This window comes from Triticum aestivum, chromosome 2B (genome assembly GCF_018294505.1).
Source record: "Triticum aestivum cultivar Chinese Spring chromosome 2B, IWGSC CS RefSeq v2.1, whole genome shotgun sequence".
NCBI lineage: Eukaryota > Viridiplantae > Streptophyta > Magnoliopsida > Poales > Poaceae > Triticum > Triticum aestivum.
The window spans coordinates 81,327,187-81,342,812 of NC_057798.1; the positions used below are offsets into that span (position 1 = coordinate 81,327,187).

The 15,626-nt window shown below is 46.6% G+C and overlaps 1 long non-coding RNA gene across 1 annotated transcript; it reads left to right on the forward strand.

Annotated features, from left to right (window-relative positions):
• The first annotated feature begins 5,511 nt into the window (after positions 1-5,511).
• LOC123043604 (uncharacterized) lies at positions 5,512-8,988 on the forward strand. Its single transcript, XR_006419362.1, has 6 exons — positions 5,512-5,639; positions 5,936-6,051; positions 6,169-6,278; positions 6,369-6,430; positions 6,808-6,914; positions 7,284-8,988. It is a non-coding gene; the product is annotated as an uncharacterized lncRNA (long non-coding RNA).
• Positions 8,989-15,626: the final 6,638 nt, after the last annotated feature.

Sequence of the window (15,626 nt, forward strand, 5' to 3'; positions counted from 1 at the left end):
AGTAAGAGTGTCGAACCCAACGAGGAGCAGAAGGAAATGACAAGCGGTTTTCAGCAAGGTATTCTCTGCAAGCACTGAAATTATCGGTGATAGATATTTGTATGATGAGATAGTTCGTAACGGGTAACAAGTAACAAAAGTAAACAAGGTGCAGCAAGGTGGCCCAATCCTTTTTGTAGCAAAGGATAAGCCTGGACGAACTCTTATATAAAGCAAAGTGCTCCTGAGGACACATGGGAATTATTGTCAAGCTAATTTTCATCATGCTCATATGATTCGTGTTCGTTACTTTGATAATTTGATATGTGGGTGGACCGGTGTGTGGGTGCCGCCCTTCCTTGGACAAGCCTCCCACTTATGATTAACCTCTCTCGCAAGCATTCACAACTACGAAAGAAGAATTAAGATAAATCTAACTATAGCATGAAACATATGGATCCAAATTAGCCCCTTACGAAGCAACACATAAACTAGGGTTTAAGCTTATGTCACTCTAACAACTCATCATCTACTTATTACTTCCTAATGCCTTTCCTAGGCCCAAATCATGGTGAAGTGTTATGTAGTCGATGTGCACATAACACCACTAGAGGAAAGACAACATACATCTCATCAAAATATCGAACGAATACCAAATTCACATGATTACTTATAACAGGACTTATCCCATGTCCTCAGGAACAAACATAACTACTCACCAAGCATATTCATGTTCATAATCAGGGGGGTATTAAATAGCATTAAGGATCTGAACATATGATCTTTCACCGAATAAACCAACTAGCATCAACTACAAGGAGTAATCAACACTACTAGCAACTCACAAGTACCAATCTGAGGTTTTGAGACAGAGATCGGATACAGGAGATGAACTAGGGTTTGAGAGGAGATGGTGCTGGTGAAGATGTTGATGGAGCTTGACCCCCTCTCGATGAGAGGATCGTTGGTGATGACGATGGCTTTGATTTTCCCCTCCGGGAGGGAAGTTTTCTCGGTAGAACAGCTCTGCCGGAACCCTAGATTGCTTCTGCCTAGGTTCCGCCTCGAGACGGCGGCGCTTCGTCCTGGAAGCTTCCTTCTGATTCTTTTTCTAGGTCAAAACAAATCATATAGCAGAAGATGGGCATCGAGGGCATGCCAGGTGGCACACAAGGCAGGGGGCGCCCTCCACCCTTTTGGATGGCTGGTGGCCCCCCTCTGGTGCTTTCTTCGCGCAATATTTTTTATTAATTCTAAAATGACTCTTCGTGAAGTTTCAGGACTTTTGGAGTTGTGCAGAATGGGTCTCTAATATTTGCTCATTTTCCAGCCCAGAATTCCAGTTGTCGGCATTCTCCCTCTTCATGTAAACCTTGTAAAATAAGAGAGAAAAGGCATAAGTAGTGCTATAATGTGTAATAACAGCCCATAATGCAATAAATATCGATATAAAAGCGTGATGCAAAATGGACGTATCAATGGTATATGTGTTGATATGGCATGTGTGCATGTTAATATAAATAAAAGCAGTGGGATCATCTGCTTAGACATAATAGGATTATGATTGCCACCTAGGACACATGGTAATGTGTCACACAGTAAGTGAGGAGATAACAATATTGTGTTAAATCAAGCAACAATATTTGCACAAGCTCCAATGTGACAACAAAGTGCACACTTGATATATGTTGTCACCTCGGATTTTACAAATTAACCACAATCTAGTGGAGTAGTTGTATCATGATTTTTTTGCAGATGGCATGGACAATTTTACCAACATGGCAATATAGAAGTTGTTAGGGCTTCTCCAATGTCGGCCCTCAAAACAAACATTAGATTTGTTTATGAACTGGTCCGGACTAGTCTGTGGACACTGATGCGGGAGCCGTCCATCCAACCATGTCCCTTAAAGTCTGCCTCTGTTTTTTCTAAGTCTGAAACATTCAAAATAAATACCATACGAAATCTTCGATAATATTCAAATGCGACAGTAGTTCTAATCTAAATATTACGATCAACTTAGTTTTGAGATAAAATAGTCCAAACTTGAATTCAATGGGCACATATGTTGTAGTTGTCCTCTTTAACCGCCCACACATATGCTCAATCAGATCTTCCTTTAGCTGCTCATGAGTTGCTCGATGCCAAATTTGTTGGTGCGTTTGGACAAACTCATCAAATGTGGTCGGATTCTGACGTGGGAGTGGATAGGATCACCCATGTTCTCAAACTCCAGACCTCCGGTAGCAGCATCACCCTCATCTACCATGTTGTGCATGATCACATAATAGGTGATCACCTCTCATAAGGTCTCCAGATCCAATTATTTAGCAGATCCACGAACAAAAACAAAACGGGTTTGGAGCACTCCTCAAATGTCCTCTCCACATCCGTTCTAGCTCCTTCTTGTATATGGGCAAAGTGAACTCTTTTCTAACCAACTGGCTCAAAGATGGTCTTGACCAAGGTTGTCCAAGGCGGATAGATACCAACAACTCGATAGTAGCCCATATTGTACTCATGCTCATTGACATTGTAGTTGCACGAAGGAGCTTGATGTACATTCAACCTAGCAAATGATGGAGACCGTGGAATGATGGTGGGATTCTTAACATGGCCCCGATTTCACCCTTGTAGAGCCTTTTGGGCAGTTCTTTCATCTCCAGTGCATACAATCAAGAGATCCGAGCATACCTGACCACCCTATGGCTTCTAAGAGTGTCATGAGCCTTTCAGTGCCTGCAACAGTTGGTTCTCACAAGTACTAAGGTCCAACCTCGACCACCGCAGTAGCAAATCTGGCCATGGCGTCTCCGCATGTATTCACTAACAACTGGAGCTACTTGTCCCATGAGTCCGCGGGCATGCCATATGCAAGCATCCGCAATGTAGATGTGCACTTCTGTTAACCAGCGAATCCTATTCTTCCCATGACATCCTTTTTCAAGATGAAATACTCATTGCAGCTACGAACGCCATTGTAGGGGCGATCGAACACATATTTGTGCATTCGAAAGCACCGTTGAAAGAAGTTGTCTGCGAATAGGGCATCGGGGGCAATGCGTCAAATGCCCTCGTGCTGTGTTCGAAAGCGCCAAATGCCCCTGTGCCCTGTTCCGGTTCAGCAGTCGATGACCCTTGATTGATCCCTTGAAACTGAGAACATATTATTTCGCATGCTCCACGTTTGCAATGACTGATTACAGCATCACTGTTTCATCCGCATAATCCTCACTTTGGAGGAGTCAGACAACTTAATGTAGTGCTCATAGATGCACTCCATGTCCGAATCCACTGCTTCAAAGAAGGAAGAAAAAATCTAAAATTTTTAGCACGGGCATTTCATCGAAGACTTGTCGCAGGCGTGGTCTCCCTCTCACGGATGGCATGTGTAGGGACAGATGGACGAGAGGTGTCAAACATCGGCGTATGCAAGTGGTGTGGCGACCGGTTGGAGCGGAGGCATTGTGTAGGTCCGGTCGAGTGGTACAACGACGACGTGACGTTGGAGCGGAAGGAAGTTGACACGGAGAAAGGGGAAAAGATGGAGACGCGGGGTCACGGTGTGGTTTTTGGATGTACCGGGGGTGTCGGAGTCCTACGTGGCGGGGTCCAGACTCCCGCAAAGCCCCTGGCTTGCTTCTGTTTTGCCGGATTTCTGACAGCTGGACTGGTCCGAGAACCGATGCGGGACATCGTTGGATGTCAAAATGTGTTCGGACCGATCGGTCCGGACGGTTGCAGGTTATTTGAGGGTCCGCTTGGGAGATGCCCTTATGTACCATTCTGCTCTCGGGTGCATATGCGCTTTGGATGAACAGTAAAATGGGAACTTTTTTTTTGAAAAAAAATCTGAATTTATTTGTGACAAACATCGTTGAATGTTTCACCCGCATGAAAGGTTAGTGAAGAAAAAACATTCAAAATGCTAAGGAGAAAGATTTGATGCTCAAAAAAGCACTATTTTTTGCAAGCCTTGCAGATCGCTGAATTTGTTTTATCTTTGCTCACGCACGCATGAACCTCATTCCATCACAGAAGAACAGTATTCAAGTAGGTGGAAACTAAGCAACATGCGTTGAGAAAAAAAAAATCAGGATATTTCAGTTTTGCATTTTTGCCATTCGTCCAATGCCATCCTGGAACAGCGACCAACTTGCGCGTCAAGTTGGTAGGTGCAAGCGTCGCACGGGCTCCCCCTGGCGTGACTTTGGTGACTGATCGTGTGGGCCAGCAGTGGTCAGGGGATTATGGAGTAAATGCGGCCACAGTCTTTGTTAAAGAGGACTGGTATAGACTAGTAGTAGTTTATTCATTCCCCGAGAGCACGTTAAATAGGGCCACCCCGCGGTATACGGCCTCTCGTCTCTCACCCCGCCGTCCACACTAAACTCTTCCCCCGTGCGGCGCGCACCTGCCTTCACCACCCCTCGAGGCGCACCACCCCCCGCTGCGACCTGACAAGGTCAGATCTATTTCCGTGTGTTCATGCGTGCGTCGATGATGCTAGTGTGTGTGTGCGCGTGGTTTCCTGGTTCTGGATCGTGACGAGCATGTCGTGTTGGCTTAAATCTGTGTTGGTGCCGCATTCCTTGGAGTTTTGATTCGCGTGCTACAGGCCTAACCCTGTCATCCTTGTTTGGTTCGAGCCGGTGGTGCAGCCGCATTTCGATTTTCCACGCAGGTGGTTCGTTGGTGATACTTTTTTTCCTTTTTTTCTTGGGGGTTTGTTTCCGGTTCGACGTGGTCACGATGCGTAGCCTTCAGATGTGAAATTCGTTCTCGTTTAGCGTCTGTGCCGTTCGAGTTTGGGACGTACTCACCCCTTTCATGTTTCGTTCCTGCATTTTAGACGTGCACAGATCAGATCTGGTGCACGCATGTGTGAATTATGTTTTTTTTTGCTTGCTTTGTTTCGATTGCTGGCCAAATCCGCATCTACAATTGCTACGTTGTATTTACTCTGCGAATGTCCATCTTTTGTGCACGGAGGTTTGGATCTGCTCGTGCGATTGTTCTACTGAGCTTAACCTTCTGATGTTTTCTTATGGCCTAGATGGGCAAAGGAAAGGGAAACGCCCAGGGTACCAAGCATGACAGGGACAAGGCGGCCGAGACCTTCAAGCAGACACGTCCTTGCGAGAAGTGCACCATGAGGCTGATCGATGCTCGCACCACCCTCGGTCACACCGACAAGGTGTGTAAGGCCTTCAAGGCGGAGAAGGACCGCGAGGACTCCAAGAAGGCGAAGCGCGCCGCCTCCAAGGCCGCCAAGTGAGCCGCCAGCCCACCAACTGCGCCGGGCCGGAATGATCTGCAGTAATTTTGTTGATGCGACAGTGATACTATAACTCCTGTGTTACCTACGTGAACAGTGATTAGGTGTTCAAAAAAAAACGTGAACAGTGATTAACTTAAGTCTATCTCGCTTGATTGTAACGATGCGTGTTAAATTCTGATTATCAAGGAGGTGATGATTATTCCCATTCCGTGTACGGATGCGCACCTTTTTTTTATCGTTATATACACAGCATTGGTTTATCTGGCTGTATTCCCCTCCCTCATCTCTCTTGCCTGCTTCGGCGGGCGGCGGCGGCGGCGGCGACGACGGACATCAACCCGATCTAGCCAGTTCGAGACCTCCGCCTCTTGCCCGCAAGGTGCGTTCCGCTCCCCAACCCCCCCCCCCCCCCCCCCCCCCCCCCCCCCCCCCCTCTTGACCTCGGTGGCAGCCTCTGGCAACAGCGGCTTGGACTTAGGGTTTTAGAGGGGTTGTCACCAGTTGTTTACTCCATGTGATTATACTTGGCATGCGCATACACCCCAGAATATTGATCTGGATGCTGAATTGACTAATTCCCTGTATAAAAATCCCAGCATATTAATTTGGATGTTGTTCTTTTCATGACTGGGTTTAGTGAAGTAATACCAATGACTTTGTTGGTCGGACTTTCAGATCTGCAGTGGACGATTATATATGTTGGATCAGCTGAAGATGAGACCTATGATCAGCAACCTGAGAGTGTGCTTGTTGGCCCTGTGAATGTTGGGACATACCACTTTGTTCTGCAGGTAAAAAAAATGGCCACATTATACTGATTTAAGACTTTGTGATCTGCATCATGAACACTGATAAGAAAAATTATAGTTTGCAACATGAGGCTGATATGCCTGTTTTTTTGCTTTCAGGTTGACCCCCCTGATCCCTCAAAGATCCATGATGAGGACATGGTCGCTACCGTAATCCAGACCGAATTAGCAACTATGTAGGGTTCGGTCAGCATTCTTACCTGGCTGAGGTCGATCATCTCCAACTATGTGGAGTTCCCTCCCTCGTGCTCAACAGAGACATGGAGCTCCTTCTGACGATTCACCATTGTGTCCTGCAGGTTGTTGAAGTTTGGCTCCGAGCATTTGTATATTGCAGAAGATGATAGATGAAGTTAGCAAGGTAACCTGTTGTTAGTTTGGTTTGCTGTTGAGTACATTTACTGCTAACTAGAATTGCAATAGCTTGATCATCATAGGATCTAAGGGCCATTTAAAGTAGTGAAATTTTGGCAAAAGGATGTCATTTACCCATGAATAGTCACATCATCTGAAAATGGATTGAGAATTAGGCCACTTCTGCATCACGGTGAACCTCCTGGGTCCCATTTTGTCTGTATTTTTTACAGAGGTGCTGAAATCCCGGATGATCATTGGATAGTGGATTAGCATCAGTGCTCAACTAAGTCCCTAGAAATTTGGATAAGCAAATTTTCTGTTAAATGTATATGGTTCTAATGGTAATTATTAATCTGTAACCTTGTGCTTGCTTGTGACCAGTAACATTGTGAGGAGCTGTCATCCCATGTTTTTCTGCAGCACCGTCTCCGTCGTCCTCGACAGACAGAAGAAGTTCATCTCAAGCTTTAGGGTGAGCTCCACAGAAGGTAATTTCCTTTGATATTGGTACTGTTCCATTTCGTTTTTCCGGCTTCTGGTTGCTGCTATAGTTCGTTGTTTCATGTTGCTGCTTATATTTAAAGTTTACTAATGATATACCTGTATATTTAAATCTGCTTTCTACCTCTGGTTATAAAGTGTCCTTTATTGCTTTATTATATTCTGGACAGTCTACTACATAATGATGGCATCTGCAGATTTTGTTGCATCCAGTACTGAAAAGTAAATATATTGAACAGATCGAATGGCAAGATTAGTTAACTTTCTTCCTGCTTATGTTTTTTGTTCCTACATTTTCAATGGTATATCTTCCATGCATTCTCATGTCCCTGATGCCTTTGTTGTTCGATATGAAGTAAATTTGCACATTGGGTGGGGCGACAAGGTTGTGGCAACTTGGTGGCATGGCTGCTGATCAGCCAAGCAAGGCCTACTCTGCCTGCACCTATGCATGGTTGCTTACTGCTTCAATCAACCTCACTGTCATAACTAGCATGAGTCGGAGAATAAAAATGTAAGTCTCCTTGGGCATAATCTCTTTTCTTTTGAAGCATGTTCCAATCGCATAGCTCAAATGGGATATCAGTCAAACTGCCACTTAGATAATGGCACTGTGTTGTTCTCCTGCAAGTTCATGTATGTATGGTTTATTTGCTAGAGTCAGAAAAGGTCCTGAAATATTGTCAACCTGGTTTATGTGTAGTCAGAGCAAAGGATTTAAGCATAACTTCTGCAATTTTTTGTTGGTTAGCATTTACCATTTAACCTCTTGTGTAAACCTTTTAGATGGCGCAAGTTATACATACGTTCTCTATCCTCTTTTTTCCCCTTTGAATCAGAGCAGTTTTCAAGAACTTCCGAATCATGCCATGGCGCAAGCTCAGATATGTGTAATGCTACCATTTTTTGCTTGCCTCTCTTGCTCTGATTATGCAAATAAACATACAAGAGCACATTATTGTGGTGGATCTTGCATTTGGGAGTATTTTTATCTCTGATTGATGTACAAGGCAGGAAAGATCCATGATATGGTTTACTGTGTATTTCTAGAACCTATTAGAATGCATAAAACATACCTGAAGAGAGTGTGTTGCCTTTAGTTATAGGTTTGGTTTGATTATTTGATTTTGCATTTCTGATCTCTGTATATTTTCTTCCCTTGGTGCATATTTGTTTTAGCGGTGAGTTTCATAGGCTCGGCTTTTTGTGCGCTCTGTTTTCATTAACCATAATTCATTGTTGCAGGCACTTTCGACCTTTTATTTCAGATTATGACGTAAATTTTTAACTAATAGTACATTTATGTAAATAATTAAACCATTGGCAGTGAACAACTTCTGTTCGTAATTATTTGGTGGCACCAAATTAATAATAAAAGGCATGGGATTTTTTTTTTTGAATTGATACTACTTTTTTGGTTCAGTCCATTTGATTTTCTTGCATATATTATTTTGCTTATATGCTTGCTTCAAACTTGTGGTTGTTGGATAAACAGCAACTGAACCTTTACTGAGGGCCAAAGGCTAGTACATATACAGGTGTGACAAAGTGCAGAAAAGCCCCTTATATGATGGGGATGTACACAATGAACTATACACATCTAACACCCCCCCTCAAACTCATGGTGGATCAACAACACTGAGTTTGGAGAGGAAAAATCCATGCTGCGCTCTAGTCTGTGCCTTCGTGAAGAAGTCAGCCAACTGTAACTCAGAGGGCACATAGTGAAGAGCGAGAATCTGATCCTGCACAGCAGCACGCACAAAGTGGGCATCCACACCGATGTGCTTGGTGAGCTCATGCTTCATCGGGTCACGCGCAATACTGATAGCACTAGTACTGTCGGACAGGAGAGGAGTTGAGGTAGTAGCAGACACACCAAAGTCCTCAAGTAACCACCGTAACCAGATCACCTCAGCCGTCAACATAGCCATGTCTCGCAACTCAGCCTTTGTACTCGAGCGAGAAACTGCAGTCTGCTTCTTTGTCTTCCAGGCAATAAGAGAGCCACCAAGAAAGAAACAGTAAGCAGACAACGAGCGTCGATCAGAGGGATCACTAGCCCAGGTAGCATCAGAGTAGGCCTGGAGCTCAAGAGAGCTGGAGCGGGGAAAGAAAAGGCGCTGAGAGATCGTGCCACGAAGATATCGTAGAACATGAAGAAGATGACTATAGTGGACAGAGGTGGGGGCTGAAACAAACTGACTCAGAATGTGGACAGGATAGGAGATGTCAGGACGCGTAACAGCAAGATAGACAAGACTGCCAACAAGGTGACGATAGCGAGTGGGATTAGGGAGAGGGTCACCATCAGAGGCACGAAGCTGAACGTTGAGCTCCATGGGAGTCACAACTATGCGCTCATCACTGAGAGCAGCGCGAGCAAGAAGGTCCTGAATATATTTTTCTTGGGAGATGTCGAAGCCATCAGAGGTCGAGGAGATCTCAATCCCAAGAAAATAGCAAAGTGGACCAAGATCAGTCATGAGAAACTGATCGTGAAGGCGAGCCTTAACAAAGGCAATGTAATCAGAGTCGTCACCAGTGATGATCATGTCATCTACATAGAGAAGGAGAAGAGTCCGATCACGAGGAGACGTGTGAACAAACAATGCGGGATCATGATCACTGGGCGAGAAACCAGCCGTGGTCACCACAGATGCGAAGCGCTCAAACCAGGCGCGAGGGGCCTGTTTGAGACCATATAGGGAGCGGCGAAGTCTACAGACCATACCATCAGGAGCATAGTACCCCGGTGGTGGTTGCATATAAACCTCCTCACGCAACTCGCCATTGAGAAAAGCGTTCTGAACATCAAGTTGAGAGATAGACCACTGACGAACAGAAGCCACAGCAAGAAAAGTGCGGACAGTGGTCATGTGGGCCACAGGAGCGAAAGTCTCATCATAATCGCGCCCCTGCTCCTGCTGAAAACCACGGGCCACAAGATGAGCTTTGTAGCGCTCAAGAGAACCATCGGAGCGAGTCTTAAGCTTGTAAACCCACTTGCAGGTGATGGGACGGACACCGGAAGGAAGAGGAACCAGATCCCATGTGCCAGAGCGCTCAAGGGCAGCGAGCTCTTCGGCCATCACAAGTTGCCATTCAGGCTGAGTCATGGCAGTGCGATAGGAAGTGGGCTCATTCATAACAGAGAGACCGTACCGATCAGGGGAGTAGCGATCAGGTGGGGGGCGAGGCCGAGCACGGAGGTTGTGAACCGGGGGAGGCGTGAGAGGAGGTGCACCAGAGGTGGAAGGCTTGTCAAAGGAGACATCCTCAGTACGAGATCGACGAGTATAGTGGAGAGGAAACGGTGAGAGAGGGCGACGGACTGGAGAGGAGGGGGGGAGGTGGAGGAGGATGGAGAAGACGGGGTCGGTGGTGAAGGAGAAGGAATGAGAGGTGCCGGAGGAAGAGGTGACACATGAGGCACATAGCAGGGAGTATCGGGAAGGGGAAGGAAAGAAAGGTCGTCCACAGAGAAACTCGAGGAAGAAGAACGTGGGTAGTAAGAACGGGACTCGTCAAAAGTCACATCACGCGAGATGCGTAAGCGACGACCCACAGGATCCCAACATCGATAGCCCTTGTGCTCATCACTGTAGCCAAGGAAAACACACTCAACCGACTGAGCAGTCAGTTTGGTGCGTTCTCGGGGGGCAAGAAGAACATAGCAGACGCAGCCAAACATACGAAGAGCTGAGTAGTCAGGGGAGCGACCAGAGAGACACTCCATAGGAATGCCACCCTGCAGAGCAGTCGATGGCTGAATGTTGATGAGATATGTGGATGCGGAAACAGCCACAGCCCAGAAATGGGGTGGAAGGGAAGCAACAATCATCAGTGCACGAGCCGTCTCAAGCAAATGACGATGCTTGCGCTCGGCAACGCCATTCTGAGCATGAGCACCAGGATAAGAGAACTGGGCAAGAGTACCCTGTTCCGCGAGAAAACCACACAACAGCTGAGAGATATACTCTCCAGCGGAGTCAGCACGAAACGTATGAATGGGCGTGGCAAACTGGGTGTGAACCATGGCAGCAAAACGTTTGTATATAGGAAGAACCTTGCTACGAGATTTCATGAAGTAGAGCCAAGTGTAGCGAGAGAAATCATCAATAAACAAGACATAATAGCGTTGACCACCTTTCGAATCAAAGGGAGCAGGACCCCAGACATCAGAATGAACTAAGTCAAAAGGACGCCAAGTCCGCAACCATTACAATGTAAGGAGACATCTCCAGATACAGACCCTAAGAGGCCCTGACGAACTAAGGAAGATAAGCGAGAGCCACAGATGTGACCAAGGCGATGATGCCATTGCTGGAAGGACGCAGACGAAGAGGCAGCAAGAGCATGAGAGCTGGCAGAAGTGGTGGCAGCGGAAGGAACACAAAGCCAGTCAACCTCCCAAAGGCTCTCTAACTCACGGCGTCGGGGGCCAGCACCAACCAAAGCATCGGTGCGGCGATCCTGAATGGAGCAAGAGTCGGTATCAAGAATGACACGACAACCAGAATTAGTAAGTTGGGCAGCAGAAAAAAGATTCATGGTAAGGCGAGGAACATGTGAAACACTTGGAACAGAAAAAGATGGAGTGGAAAGAATACCACGACTAACAATAGGAATAGATGTGCCATCGGCAGTAAGAACATTAACAGGCGAATCAAGAGGTCGGAGAGAAGACAACGTGGAAGAATCAGAAGACATATGAAAGGAGGCTCCAGAATCCAGAACCCACGAAGATGTACCTGACTGTGTAGATGCCTCTGATGGTGAGGAAGAGGATGCAGTCACAGCAGCAGCAGAGCCAGTCGACGAGGAGCCTGAGGAGGCAAGAAGACGCTTCAGGCGAACAATGTCCTGGTCAGTGAGTGACGGAGTCGAGGAAGACACAGGAGGCCCACTGGAGGAGGAGCGCCTCTGGTCTCGCTTCTTCTGGCGACAATCAGACTCTGGGTGACCTGGCCGGGAGCAGTAACCACAGACGGTGTCACGGCGCGACGTGCCCTTCTCAGCATAAGGAGCACGGCTCACCCCCCTGGAGGAGTCGGCGGGAGCGGCAGAGCAGTGAGGCGAGCAGACGACACAGGAGCCCTGGCAGCCAATACGGACGGAACCAGAAGCAACCCAGCAGAGCGAAGGCGGGTCTCCTCGGCACGAAGCTCAGCAAGTATCTCTGAGATAGGAACATGACCACGAGCAAGCAAATGAGCACGGCGAGGCTCAAACTCAGAGCGGAGACGAGATAAGAACTCATGGACCTCTGAAACTCCAAGTCAGACCTCGTAGTCTGGCAACAACGGCAAGTACCACAAACAACTGTCCCCAGGGAGTCAAGCTGACGCCAGATGGCAGAGCACTGTGAGTAGAATTCATCAACAGACAAGTCACCCTGCTGAAGAGCATGCTCCTGACGCACTACAGAGAGGTATAGGGCATCACCAGAGGGCTGATAGTGCTGACAAAGGTAGGACCATATCGTTGCAACAGTGCCGAGGCCCATGAACTCTGAGGCAAACTGAGGGAGGACACTCGCAGTGAGAGCAGCAGCAGCACGAGCATCATCATTGCACCACTGAGTGTAAGCAGACAGATCATCCCGGTAGATAGAAAGAGCATCAGAATATGTGGATACCTGCTGATCATAGGCATCAACTGCTGCGTCATCCAGAGCCTTGGCTGCATCCCTGTCAGCCTGAGAAGCCTCAGCCGCAAGCACCGGGGGCACTGGGGGAACAGGAGCAACCGGAGCAACAGGACAGGGCGGACAGGGGACCTCGCCAGAGAGAACGCCCCACAGCAGAAGACCGCGCATGTGAATACGCATGAAGCCCGCAAACTTGGCATAGTTGGTGCCATCGAATATCACCGAGCACCGGGGAACAACGACATAGCCCGAATAGGACATGAGCTAGCCACTCGGCGCTGTTTTTTTTTTTGAAGTCAACTGATCTGGATTGGGATCGAGCAGAAGAACGCTCGCAGGGTGCTCGCTCGAGACAGGGGAATCGGAACGAGCAGAGGCCCGTGCAGAGGCCCGAGCAGAGGGGAGGAACCGAGCGGGAGGAGCCCCAGTCGCTGGAGCCGAGGGCAGCCTGGCACCTCACCGGCCGGCAGGGCACGGCAGAGGCAGCCCCAACGGCGCAGGCTGGGAGGAGCACCGGCAGCGGCCGGGCGCTGCAGGGAGGCACCGGCCAGGAGGCGGCGGGGCGCAGGCTGGGAGGAGCACCGGCGGCGGCCGGGCGCTGCAGTAAGGCAGCAGCAGCGGCCGCGGGCGGAGCAGCCTGCGAGCGGAGGCGGCGCGGGACGGCGCCTACGGGCGGCTGCAGGCACGGGCGTGAAGCTGGTGGCCGGATCCGCGGCGAGAAGAGCCTCGAGAAGAGCCGGGATGGCCGGATCCACGGCGAGGAGACCTGGCAGTGGATGGATCGGGGGAGGAGGTAGCACGGAGTTGCAGCGTGCGGGAGAGAGGGGAACCTAACATCTGATACCATGTTGGATAAACAGCAACTGAACCTTTACTGAGGGCCAAAGGCCAGTACATATACAGGTGTGGCAAAGTGCAGAAAAGCCCCTTATATGATGGGGATGTACATAATGAACTATACACATCTAACAGTGGTAAACCCCTTTGTTGTGTTTTCTGGGTGATCTTTTACCTGCTCGCAAACATTGCGATGTTGACTGTTTGAGAGCTTTTAGTAGAGGAACCAATTAGAGATCTTACTAACATTGGGGCTTGCAAAAAATTATCTATTTTGTGATGTAACACCAAGAACAACATGTAAGAAAGCTATATTTATATTAAAATTCATATTGCCTCCAGCAGGTGAGATTGGAAGCTACTATGGTAGATTCATACACTGTTTAAGAGTAATATTATGGTATGTACTATTTAAGTGAAGTTTTCTTGAGAGGAGAGCTGCCTGTGCTTCTGTGTTGGTGGGAGGGAAGGTGATTTCCAATGATTGCTATTGCAGAGTGATATTATTCATTTACAGTTTTAAGTTCCATTCCTCAAATTCTGTCCAAAGGTGAATTTGGCACAGTTTGGCATGAACATGTAATATCCTAATTGAAAGCTGATTTAGTACCATAGTCGATCCTAATCACATGATTTTCCTGGTTTTCTGTATGTAAGAAGGTTTCATTAGGACTTCTAATTTGAATTTCATGAGCACGAGCGTGCAGGCTATGTTGTTTTGAATCGGTCAATCCTAAGTTATTCTAATACATATTATTAAATGGTTATGATGTTATGCCTTTTCATCTGTCCCAGTGATAATGAAATGGTAACACATGTTCACAGCTCATAGGTCAGATTCACCTGCTCTTTAACATGGTAGTCCTGTATAACTGCCATCACTGTTTTTCTAAGATTGTATTGCATTTCTGGCTCTGCACTAAGAGGATGCACACAACCTTCTTTCTCAGTCCACTGCCTTATGATTTCTTACATCAGTACAATTACACTTTTCTCTAGAGGCTGGAGGACATCAGACAAAACGGTGTCATTCATAGTTGTTCATAGAGCGAAGACATAAGGAACATAAAGCCTTTGCTAAACTGAAATAAAGGAGTGATTATCATGATTGGGAAGTATGACTACTGGATGTGAGTATTGTGGAAAAGACTGGTCGGTGATATCTACGTGTTAATCCCCCGCAACATGCTCACATGCATAGTATGTTGTTGAATTCACAAGTATCTTGCATGACATGTTTATTCAACTTTGCCCTTAATGATAGCTTCAGTATCTTGCGTACATAAGACAGATACATTTTCTTAGAAATTAGGTCATTTTGACTTGTGAAAAACATCCGCTTCGGGGTTTGATCTTTTGATTTTGCCTTGACATTTTCAGCAAACGGACCAGCAGATAATTTCAAAAAAAGGAAGAAAGAAAGATCACCTCACACATATAGTCAGCCGGCTGTCTTAGTAATTTCTTGAATTTGCACAACAGGTTAGTGAATTCACAAGAGAAGAATTGCCCCAGTCAGTTATGATGGAATCTGAGGGGTTTAGATAATTTCTTACGGCTGCACATGTTCGCAACATTGAGATTGCAAATGTAGTTCACTGCTTCCAAAAGCTTCATTTCTTCTTGGAGATGCTGCTAATAATTTTCTTTATTCTGGAATTTTTTTCAACTACATATATGAATGTGACTATGCGAGTAGCGTGGTTAAGTATATTCCAGAAGTAATATATCTCTTTTCTTCTCTAATTGTTTGTTCCTTCCTGTGTACTCTGTAGTATTGCTTTTTACTGTTTACTTAACCTTTAAATTGCTTCATCCGCCGACATGGTATAATATTTTGTATTTTTGTTCAATGACATTGGAGAACTGCTAACATTTTTAACTGTTGCGGTTATTGGTTGCCCCTCGCTGTATTTTACTGGAAGGAACATGCATCCTCCACTACTTGAACTTCATAATATCCGAGTTGATGCCTCCAAGTTGACAGTATTTGTGTTAGCATTTGGTTTTGTAAAATTAATTGTTTAGGCATGTCAGCTCTTCTTGATAATTCTCTCATCCTCTTATTTTAGGTTTGCAAATTTAAGGCGCTACCATCATATGAAGCAAACAATCATACTCCAGGTGGAGCTGCCTTCTTCTTACTCTTCCTGGAACATCTCTCTATATGCTCTTTCTGATCTACAACCTTTCTTTAGCTTGACTGGGT